The sequence below is a fragment of the Ascaphus truei genome, chromosome 1 (genome assembly GCF_040206685.1).
Source record: "Ascaphus truei isolate aAscTru1 chromosome 1, aAscTru1.hap1, whole genome shotgun sequence".
NCBI lineage: Eukaryota > Metazoa > Chordata > Amphibia > Anura > Ascaphidae > Ascaphus > Ascaphus truei.
The window spans coordinates 549593598-549605443 of NC_134483.1; the positions used below are offsets into that span (position 1 = coordinate 549593598).

The 11846-nt window shown below is 42.5% G+C and overlaps 2 protein-coding genes across 3 annotated transcripts in view; one reads left to right on the forward strand and one right to left on the reverse strand.

Moving 5' to 3' along the window:
* LOC142468309 (uncharacterized) overlaps positions 1–7610 on the reverse strand; it is a 52585-nt gene extending 44975 nt beyond the window's left edge. Inside the window, exon 1 of the mRNA XM_075574733.1 lies at positions 4414–7610. The gene's annotated coding sequence lies outside the window, so the exon portion shown is untranslated. The remainder of the gene's footprint in view (positions 1–4413) is intronic.
* The window catches only part of LOC142468238 (uncharacterized), a 407600-nt gene that overhangs the window by 326830 nt on the left and 68924 nt on the right, over positions 1–11846 (forward strand). The window lies entirely within an intron of this gene.

Here is an 11846-nt window from a genome sequence, read left to right on the forward strand (position 1 = left end):
ATCTTGGAAGATCAGTAGGCGGGCTCCTTCAAACTCCACTGCTGGCAGTGGCCTTCTTTTTTGGAGCACTGCCTCCTTCGTCCGGTAGTGATGCAGCCTTATCACAATGTCCCTGGGCTGCTCATTCTGCAGTGGTTTGGCTCTTAATGCCCTGTGGCATCTATCCATTGTCAGCAGGGTTTTCTGCGTCTCCGAGAGTAGCGATTCCATCCACCGTGTGATGTATTCATCGCAGTCCAGGACTGTCTCTGTCTGGCACACCTCGCACCCGCAGGTTGTTTCTTCTATCCCGGTTCTCAGCATCCTCCTGCCTGTCCTGGATATCATTTATTTGCGCCTGTAAATCCACTGACTTTTTATCCTGCCGTTTGATGGCTTTGATGGTCTGATCCACCTTGTGCTCGAGGACTCCCGTCCTTTCCCCCAGTCCCGTCACCTCTTTCTTTAGCTCTTTCATCTCCGCTTGTAGCATTGAACGGAGATCGTTATAGAGTCTCGAGAAATCGCATTGCCGAACTGGCATCAGGGCCTGACTGTTAATATCATCCTCCTCTCCGTCTGGCTGCGTCTCTGAGCCCGCATTTGAAATTGACGCCATTTCTAACACTGCGCCGCCCGGCTGTGCTCTGCCAAAGTATTCGGGCAAACCCTTCTTCTTTGTCGCTTTCGATCCTCTTCTGGACATCCTGGTCTGCTGTGGGTTCTGTCCGTCCTGTGTAGTATGTGTTTTACTTTATTTGGGGTTTTTTTGTGCAGTTTCTTACTTGAGCGAGGCACGGAGCATGAAACCTATGCGTCCATACTCTTAGCTGTCGCGCATGCTCCAGGACCGTTTTCAGTTTTAACTCCTAATGGGACATTGCGTCCGCGTAGCTTGCTAATGTTATGTAATTTTTGGCAAGTGAAATCTTTACTGTCTTTTGGTGATCAACCCAACTTCAAGTGTAGAGACGTTCAACGTCAAATATTTCAAATGTCTTTTTATACAATTGAAGGTTATATCAGCATTGTTAGCCACGGGTCATATAATTGTACCACTTTGTTTGCGTGTTCTGGTAATGTGAAGATTGAGATAATGTGTGTGGCTATCATCACCTCCATTTTGGCCTAACCGCCATTTTGTGTGTTTGCTTGAATGTATGCTTATCCGTTTATTCGTGTATGAACTGTGAATGTTTGATTCTGCAGAGTATCGCTTCTAGATGTAACTCGCCCTTGTGTAATTCCTACAAGGCATGCAAGAATTGAAATTACATTCGTAAGAGGCTTTTCCTGCCTTAGATAATTCTGCTGACCTTAGGTTCTGTTATCTGACAGCTACAGCGCACACAGGGCTGGACACAGTAACTCCCTTATGTCACAAGGTTAAGAGCGGCTCACATATATGGTATATAGGATAAGAATCTAGCAATGTAAAGCATATTTATGTATCAACCAATATGTATTTTTGTATGTCATCATATTATTATTTATCTCTAAGCCAGCCCCCTTAAGGGGTGTATTACTCATTTTGAAATGTATAAAAATGTGATACCAAGCAATATGTTGGCAGAGGCATGAGTTCCTTGTTGGAATTCTTTTCTCTCAAAATGTGCCATGGTGCTGATAAACTCACCTGTTACTTTGAACCCTTGACTCATTGATTTTATTTCTACGCTTTGACAGATGGCGCATTCTTGAATAGGGACCCCAACACCTCGGGACCAGGAGACCCCAGACAGAGCAGCTGCCTACATTACTCAAACCTGCACACTTGGAATAAGGTATGGCTTTATCCTTTTTAACAAAAAAAGCCGTTAGATTAAATGTTTGAGTAATCTGTAGACAGTTTGTTCTTTATGGGCAACCTACCTGAGTGATGGGACACCCTGTACCACGTGAGTTTATCAATATTATACTGATCAGGTATTGTTATTGTTGTTTTATATTATTGCCATAAACTCAGGTTATACCGTGTGCCGCTAAACGGCAGGGCCAAGTAAGGGCCCGGAAGGTATAATAATTAATAAGGTGATAAGTCTCCTAGAACTTGGGTAGAGAACTATTGTTAAGGAACAGCAGGTAACTAGTTTTTAATACCACTGGTCCTTAACTCTATATTCTACTTATATTATACCAAGGGTTGGGGCACCTTATTGGAACCCGATCGACTGGCGTTGATCGGGGATAGGTCAGATTATACCGTGTGCCGCTAAACGGCAGGGCCAAGTGAAGGCCCGGAAGGTATAATACTGAAGTTATAAGGTGGAAAGTCTCAAAAAACTTGGAAGAGAAAATTTTGTTAAGGAGCAACAGGTGACTATTTTATTTTTTAATACCACTGCTCCTTAGCTCTATATTCTACCAAGTAGTGGGCACCTTATTAGTACACGATCGACTGGCGTTGATCGGTGTAATACAGGAGAATTATGGGGAACCTACATTCTCAGTCGCCGGCGAAGGGTACGTCCCTTGAAATTATGTGTGGACTTTATGGCAATAAAATGTTTTAAAAATGGATATTTAGTGGCGCAGAATATATAAAATAAGAAGGAAAATAGCTGCAGCATTAGCGAACCCCCCTTTTTCTAATCCCCTTTTCCTCATCTCCCTTCCCTCACCCTTTTTCACTGAAAGGTCACAGGACTTGCATGCCTGTGAGACATGGAAGTTAATTATTAACCTAGGAAGAAATGGCTTCAATTCAAGAATGTTAAAGTAGTTTTTTAGGAATTAATGCATTAATACTGCATGGAAAAAGAAGAAGGGGACATCCTCTTTAAATGTTTTTTGTTTGTTTATGTCTTAGAAAGTTCATAGTAACTTGTTTGATAGCATAATAATATACATGTCATGGAGTGAAGTGTTTGTGTGTCACTCTGATAGTTAATGTATGTATGTATGCATGTCTTTATTCATATAGCGCCATTAGTGTACATAGCGCTTCACATTGTCACTTGTTGTACTAATCATAAAAATAACAAATAATCTCTTGTAAAAGGGTCATTTAAGTCTAACCCTTTTGTCAAAGTGTATTAAGCCTGCTGCCATTTACAAGGCATGACAGTAGCATTTAAAATAAACCTAGGAAGCATTGTATGTTGAAGTTTTGTTAATTGCCGTAGAAAGTAGAATGAATGTTGATGGAAGATAAACTCAGAGAATGTGTGTGTGTGGGTGTGTGTAAGAAAGATAAGGAATTAGAAATATATAGTAAATAAAACAATAAGATTTTGTTTTATAGTTATCAAGGTTTCTCTGTTCAAACTTATAATAGGAAACTAACGGTTTGTTTTCTTAAATACACTGCTCGTCAGATTTTTGAGCAACAGTCATTTAAAAGAGGGAAGTTTAAAAGCCGCCAAGCGGGCTGGCCCCCCTCCTCCAGCTTAAGGAATGTACAAAGACCACGTTCCTGACATGAAAAGTTAACTAGAAGCTGAGAGAGAAAAAAAACATGTTTAAAAGCAGCTTAGTTATAGTATGGGGAAAGAGAATGATATTGTAAGTTATTTATTTTCGGACTGAGTTTGCAGGATCAAACAGGTCTGTTTTGGGTTTTTATCTTATTTTTTGTAAAGTTCATTTTTCTCTGTATCAGAGAAGTGTGAAATTATGCTTATTTATTGTGCTTTCTGTTTTTGTATCTATTTTAGGATAAATACCTCATAGTTTATGGGCGTCTCCCAAAAACAGTACTGGGTACGTCTGGTCTGCCGCACCAGTACGGGTTAAATTATTTCCCAATGCTGCCATCCCCAGAATTGGCCAATACCCACTTAGCAGAAATGCTTAGATGGCATAGCCCCTATAATGGAGGAATTATTACAAGAAGGGGTTATAATCCCCACATGCAGTATCCAAATTACCTCTACGCAGAAACCAGTAAACACATTTCAATTCTATTTGTTCTAATTAGGAGATGTTTTTTTTAATTCTATTTGTTATAATTGTTTTATTAACAATACAATAATATTTAATATGTATTTCCGTATTTGAATAGTGTCAAAAGTATACTCAGTACTTCACAAAGCGTACAATATAAACGAGTAAGCATAAAGTCAGATATGAAATAATTTTTCCTATGAAGTTAACTGCATATGTGAGGTATTTTAATAACTTTTAACCATTACCTCTCCTTTCCCTCCAAAAGGTGTCTTAATTTGAACCCTGATCTATAGCCTCTCATTTTAAAGAATGCAACTGTAGGCTATACAGATTTTATTTTTTAAAGCAGTAGCTATTGTCAAATTCATGATGTATATATATTTAAATCTCAAGCTGCTGATGTTTTAAATACCATCATTCTTTATGTCGTATATTGTTCACGTCATAGGATTTGCATATGAACAAAAGAGAGGATAATTTATATGATTTTCCATAACACACCTGTCTATATGCGGACTCTGCCTATTTTGTTCATTGCAACATTACCTTATGTGTGTTGTTTTGTTATTTATCCTTGAACATTTCTTGCCGATATGACTCCATTCATACTGTGTTGTGTTTTGGTGCTGTCTACTCATTGCTACACATAGCAACATGTTATTTCATGAATATTCATGTAGAGAGGGATATACCCCTCCTCTTTACATTTTCCAGCATAACTATTGGATAGCTTTATTTTGAGCCTGTTTGGGAACTAAGTATTAATGTGATGAGCTGCTACTCTGCAGTGTTTTGTGTTGAAGCAAATTAGCATTGTTAGTATATTATGGACACTGGCCCCTCATGTTCTGATAGGGCTTTACACTCGTGTTCATACTAGCATTTTTGTTTAACGTGTACTACTGTCCGTTTCGTTCACATGGGGACTCTTATTTATGGTTTATTAGTTGTCATTTTATGCATTTTATCAGTTTTTAGCTTGTAAAAAAGTTGTATACGTTTTAGTTGTGTTATAGTTAGGTTTATGTGGATATTTCTGTGGATTTATGTGGATATTTCTGAAATAAATGTGAAATTAGTGGTATTAGTTATTTAACTGGTACTTTATGTATATTTTACAGTTTACAATGAGTGCAAGCTTTAGGGACTTTTAGTGACAACCTCTTGTCACTTATCAGTGTTCTCTTACGATACTTCCCTATGCGTCGTTGATTTCTTTCTTTTGTAGTTGGTGAGCAAAGTGTTTTTGTGTTTATTTTATACGCGGATGCCAAGATAGTGGTGAAAAACAAAAAATTTGTGCTGATACTAAATTATAGTGGTGAAAAGCGCTCTCCTTGTGCTTTTATTAATGAAATGTTTAAGTCTCTCCAAACTTAGGTGCAGCTTATACAGTCTACCAAGGAGAATACAAAGCAGCATCATCGCAAGAAAAAAAGTGCCGGCACCACCGTAAACAGCTAACAAAGACAAAGAATCATCAAGCCAGCGTTTTTGACCAACAGTTAGCACAATAATCCTAGAACATTTAACCATCGAGGAATTAAGACTTCATGCAAGGCCCGGTCTTAAACGAACAATTAGTTTTTTTTTCAGGACTCAATATTATTATTTTTATGCTTTAGACTGTGTTTTTAAGATGTATGCCTCGCTAGGCAAGATCAGCCTACGCCATCCAGATGATCAAGCGTGGAAATGTACCAAGGAAGGCACACAGAAAGATCCCTTTGTAGGCGCACTGCAGACCTTTATAAAATAATGTGGTCAGGGGTGGAAAGATGTGTATATAAACTAGTTTTATTAATAAATGTGTATTAAAAACGGTATATGTTGTCTTTATTATGTAATCATATACAGTATTAAAAATAGACACTTGACGGTCTATGTGTTCTACTATGGTCACCCTGCAGGTACTGGTAGCAAGATAGTCCTGCCTACTAAGAACCAGTTTATGCTCCCAGTAGTATTGCGTGAGTAATACTTGTTTAGTCAAAATGCATCTATTAATCCCACTATTAAGATAATAATAGCTCAGATTTGTGGAGAAGGTTGATGGTAAGTCCACAGTGTTTACTGCCTGGTGATCTTGTATATTAATCACGTATCACTGCGCATGCCTTATAGTTGTACTGTTCAGCTGCTTTGCTAAATATTTTCTACTGTGCAAGATAGAGTCAAGGTAGGTAAGAGTTAGTTCATATACCCCTTAGTCATGCGACCAGGTTACACCAGTGTATGTGGTAGTATGGTGGAGAGTAACCATGTATCAACTCGGTAATGTATATCTGGTTACTTCTATTCATATGAGTGCCCAGTGATACTTTAGGCGCATGTGTCACTATTAAGTAGTCTTTACACTTATTAGTGTTCAGGCTGTAGTTTCCACATGCAGGCAGAGCATGTTTGTGTTCTGTTGTATAAATCTGAGTTAATCAGTGAGAAAGTTTGTAGGTGGACATATGTGCAGTCATCTATCTCCCATTCATGACAGACCAAATATAGCGATAATTCTACTATGAAGAAAGGATCCTATTGCGCATGCGTCAAATCGATTCTAAGACCATGTGTTCCTGGTAGTGTATATCATATCCAGAAAAGGTAAAAACTCGTTTCTATATGTGTTGTAATGTGACTTGCTAGATAATTAATGGATAGTGTGATGTCTATTTGCCGCATCAAACGGTATGTTAGACTGAAAACGGGACAAGCTTTTGGCTCAGATAGTTCTGCAGACGTATAGTATACAGTAGTGTTGATATTTCAAACAGCAGGTAGCTGTTTCCACATGGAAAAGAAACGTGTTTACGCTCTGTTACATCAGACAGCGGGATAGTTTTGTGAGTATGCGTATACACAGTCATCTGTTTGCCAATCTCGTCATATCATTCATAACGGCTAGTGTACTCTGTCGCAAGGATCTTGTTGCGCATGCGTCAACTTACATCAGTGTCGCTATGTGTCTAATGGTATTTACAGTGTATGAAGAAGGTAGAAGCTGGTTGCTGTACCCCTCATAACGTCACTTGGTAAGTAGGAGTGAATGGTATAGTATCCATGTAGGTGATGAGTACCAGTTCTAGATGTAGTTAAACCTTAGTAGCAGCGGTGAGATGCCCTGGTGATCAGTAATTTCATTTTGCCTGAATGTCGCGTGTATGATGTTGTCCGCGACTAGGCAGTATACCACGTTGAAAACAGAGCAATTTAATGCTCACAATATAGTGCACGCCTGAGTATAGGAGTAACTGGAGTAAAACTGGTAAATGAGGTTCCTGCAGGTGGATTTTACACTGGGAATAACAAATGAATTTATGGGTCAGGTGTCTCCACCAACCAATGAAACTTGTATGAAAATGTATTTACAGCCCTGAACTAAAAATTTACAGGGAGGATGTGGCCTTAATTTTCAGTTTTAATTAAGATAGTAAAAAGTGCTTGCACAAATTCTAGTTTACCTAGGGGAGTGTATTGGCTTTGTGGAAAATGGGCCTACAGAGTATTACCATGTGGTTGGACGGGGTCTTGCTATCTAGGTACAATTGTGCCTGCCTTTACAATGACTAGATAATTACCCACTGGCAGGATCAGGAATAGCAGAGCCACTTCCAACACACAGGGATTGAACAGTAGTCAATGGAAAAAAACAATTTTGGGCTAGCTTATTTCCTAATGTAGGAGTTGGGTTGCTATATGACAGGCTCAATGTACTAACAGATGTACTGGATGATGTTCTCAATCATACAACTTTAATTTACTTAACCAAGAACAGGTACAGATTAGATTAATGGCCCTACAGAATAGAATGGCTCTTGACTATATTTCAGCGTGTGCCCTAGTTAAAGAGCAATGTCATGTTATTAGAGATCAAAGTGGTAAGATTGAGCATGAGCTAGAGAAGATCGCAGAGATACAGGAGAGATTAAGGAAAGGTGGAGATGAGAGGTGTGTTTTGTTAGGAATTACCAAATTGGTTGGTTTTCTAGAAGCGAAACTGATGAATGGATTTGTCTGTGTGCTTGCAGTTCTGATTGATTTGTATGACTGTGTCATGTTCAGTAAATCCATACTGCAAAGGTGTGTAACACCCTCTACCCAGGCCATGCCACTGATCACAGACGACACTACGGAAGATGCAATCTCAGAAGAAAAAGTCAGTCCTCCTCAATGGAATACAGATGAAGATGATGGCAGAAAGACCAACCTGGCTGATATGATAAGCCAGCAGCTCTGTGAGTTTTAAGAACTATCAAAGTCATGCAAAGTTGGGCCCTCCAGGCCAGTGCAACGCTTCTGAGTTTTATCTGAATTATCCTTAAAAGACAATGTTTTAAGAATAAAAAGAGAGGACTGTGAAGATTGAGATAATGTGTGTGGCTATCATCACCTCCATTTTGGCCTAACCGCCATTTTGAGTGTTTGCTTGTATGTATGCTTATTTGTTTCATTTGTGTACGAACTGTAATGTTTGATTCTGCAGAGTATCGCTTCTAGATGTAACTCGCCCTTGTGTAATTCCTACGAGGCATGCAAGAATTGAAAATGCAATCGTAAGAGGTTTTTCCTGCCTTAGATATTTCTGCTGACTTTAGGTTCTGTTATCTGACAGATACAGTCACACACAGGGCTGGACACGGTAACTCCCTTATGTCACAAGGTTAAGGGCGGCCCACATTATGGTGGTATATAGGATAAGAATATAGCAATGTAAAGCATATTTATGTATCAACCAATATGTATTTTTGTATGTCATCATATTATTATTTATCTCTAAGCCAGCCCCCATAAGGGGTGTATTACTCATTTTGAAAAGTATAAAAAATGTGATACCAAGCAATATGTTGGCAGAGGCATGAGTTCCTTGTTGGAATTCTTTTCTCTCAAATTGTGCCTTGGTGCAGATAAACTCATGTTGTGACTTTATTGAACCCTTGACTCATTGATTTTATTTCTACGCTTTCACACAGGGGAAGAGAGAGGGGGAGACAGGGAAGAGAGAGGGGGGAGACAGGGGAAAAGAGAGAGGGGGTAGACAGGGGAAGAGAGAGAGAGGGGGGGAGACAGGGGAAGAGAGAGAGAGGGGGGGGGGGGAGACAGGAGAAGAGAGAGAGGGGGGGAGACAGGGGAAGAGAGGGGGAGAGGGGAGGCAGGGAAAAAGAGAGAGAGGAGAGCAGGAACATTACATCCCGGGCAACGCCGGGTCTCTCAGCTAGTACCACATAAAGCTGATGTATTTTATCGCTCAGGATCTCCTGCTTAGGCCGGTTCTATACTGCGTGCGCGCGGCCGCACACAGAATATAACGAGCCTTACACGGATTTCCTCCCTATTACTGTGTATGGCATTAATCTCAGACACACAGCAGATTCTGAGTCCCTCAGAGTAGGACCTGTGTCCTCCCAAATTCAACAGCTGAATTCACTCTTATGTGATAATCTTATCATGGAGTAAGATCCCAGCGAATAAGTTACATGTTACATGTATGTGTTTATTTCTTCACATAGATCCCAGCGTTACATGTTACATGTATGTGTTTATTTCTTCACATAGATCCCAGCGTTACATGTTACATGTATGTGTTTATTTCTTCACATAGATCCCAGCGTTACATGTTACATGTATGTGTTTATTTCTTCACATAGATCCCAGCGTTACATGTTACATGTATGTGTTTATTTCTTCACATAGATCCCAGCGTTACATGTTACATGTATGTGTTTATTTCTTCACATAGATCCCAGCGTTACATGTTACATGTATGTGTTTATTTCTTCACATAGGAATGTATTGCTTTACTGTACTTACCTATTCTATAAAAGGGATGGGATGGGTGGAAGGAGAAATACACAGTTTTCGCAAGCAAAGAAGGAGTATACACACACACACACACACACACACACCATACTTTTCAGAGTGTTTCCCCCGATCGGCCGGCTCCACACTCACTGCCGCGCGCGTGTCCCTAGTATAGAACGGCTTGGCTAACCACAGCCAATTATAAGTGACGCGTGCGCACGCCGGAGCAAGCGTGCCCACTATATTACAGAACAGCAGAAAAGAGGAGGGGCACAGCTCACAGCGGGGGCATCAGCAACCGCAAATGATGAGGGCAACTCCAAAAGTGGGTAAAAAAATCATACTTTAATGGTCAGAATATAGATCGGACCACGCTCCAACGCGTTTCGTCCGATAAGGACTTTCTAATCCTGGACATTGGATTAGATCAGGGCTGCACAACATACGGCCCGCGACGGCCCCCTTTCAGCCCCCCTCCTTCCCCCTCCTCTCCTTCCCTGGTAAACCCTCGCGGCCACATGCTGTCTGTGCCCTCTAGGAGCGCGCACCAGCAAACGCGTGCGCTTCCTCTAATCCCCCTAACCCCCCTTCCCGGCTCCAGCAGGGGAACGCGCTCCACCAGTCCCGCGACCCGGAACTTCCCTGGTTAAACCCTCGCGGCCGCATGCTGTCTGTGCCCTCTAGGAGCGCGCACCAGCAACGCCACCTCTGCTACTGCCGCCAACATCATCTGGTAGGCGTGGGGGGCTGTCATTCATTCATGCTGGATGCTGACTTGTGGGGGGGGGATATGCTGGATGCTGACTTGTGGGGGGGGATATGCTGGATGCTGACTTGGGGGGGGGGATGCTGACTTGGGGGGGGGATGCTGACTTGGGTCGGGGATGCTGACATGGAATGGGCTAGGGGGGAGAGTGATGGGAGGTGCAGGGGGGGAGAGTGATGGGAGGTGCAGGGGGGGAGAGTGATGGGAGGTGCAGGGGGGGGAGAGTGATGGGAGGTGCAGGGGGGAGAGTGATGGGAGGTGCAGGGGGGGAAGTGATGGGAGTGCAGGGGGGGAAAGTGATGGGAGGTGCAGGGGGGAGAGTGATGGGAGGTGCAGGGGGGGAGAGTGATGGGAGGTGCAGGGGGGGAGAGTGATGGGAGGTGCAGGGGGGGAGAGTGATGGGAGGTGCAGGGGGGGAGAGTGATGGGAGGTGCAGGGGGGGAGAGTGATGGGAGGTGCAGGGGGGGAGAGTGATGGGAGGTGCAGGGGGGGAGAGTGATGGGAGGTGCAGGGGGGGAGAGTGATGGGAGGTGCAGGGGGGGAGAGTGATGGGAGGTGCAGGGGGGGAGAGTGATGGGAGGTGCAGGGGGGGAGAGTGATGGAGGTGCAGGGGGGAGAGTGATGGGAGGTGCAGGGGGGGGAGAGTGATGGGAGGTGCAGTGGGGGGAGAGTGATGGGAGGTGCAGGGGGGGAGAGTGATGGGAGGTGCAGGGGGGGAGAGTGATGGGAGGTGCATGGGGGGGAGAGTGATGGGAGGTGAAGGATGATGATGAGAGGTGCTGGAGGAGAGACGACGATGATGATGATGATGACGATGGTGATGATGATGATTTTACCCGTGCGGACCAATTTTTTTTTCCTTGGAGCAGTTCGGCCCTCCTCACTTTACGAGTTGTGCAGGCCTGAATTAGATTATATTAATGGGACCGGGTGGAGGTGATGCACCAATTTACCACACAATACATGTACCACTATATTACGGGCCTTATGTTTCTCATTATGTGCTTTTAAATGTCTGTTATATAAATATATATACATTTGTCTGTAATTAAACACTAAGTGGTTAGCCAGCCGTTCTATACTAGGGACGCACTAAGTGACGAGTAAAACACTTTCCCGCAGCTCCTGCGCTGACTCGCGTGCTACATACAGTTGCTTGCTTGCTGGATAGCGCAGTTGTGGGTATAATAATGCCGCGGCCGTGGGTTTGATCCCCACAGCGGCCATTCTGCAGCTTTCTCTGCATTTGTTCTGTGTTTTATAAAAGGTTATGAGGATGTAAAAGTTTAAATTGATAAACATACCATGAATCGCTCCCTAGGGTCGTCTCAATCAGCGCTGCTCCCTTCCCCGTTACCACACGAGAACGCTGGGAAATTAAGGGATTTATCTCAGTATAGTGACATATTAGGGACATTTT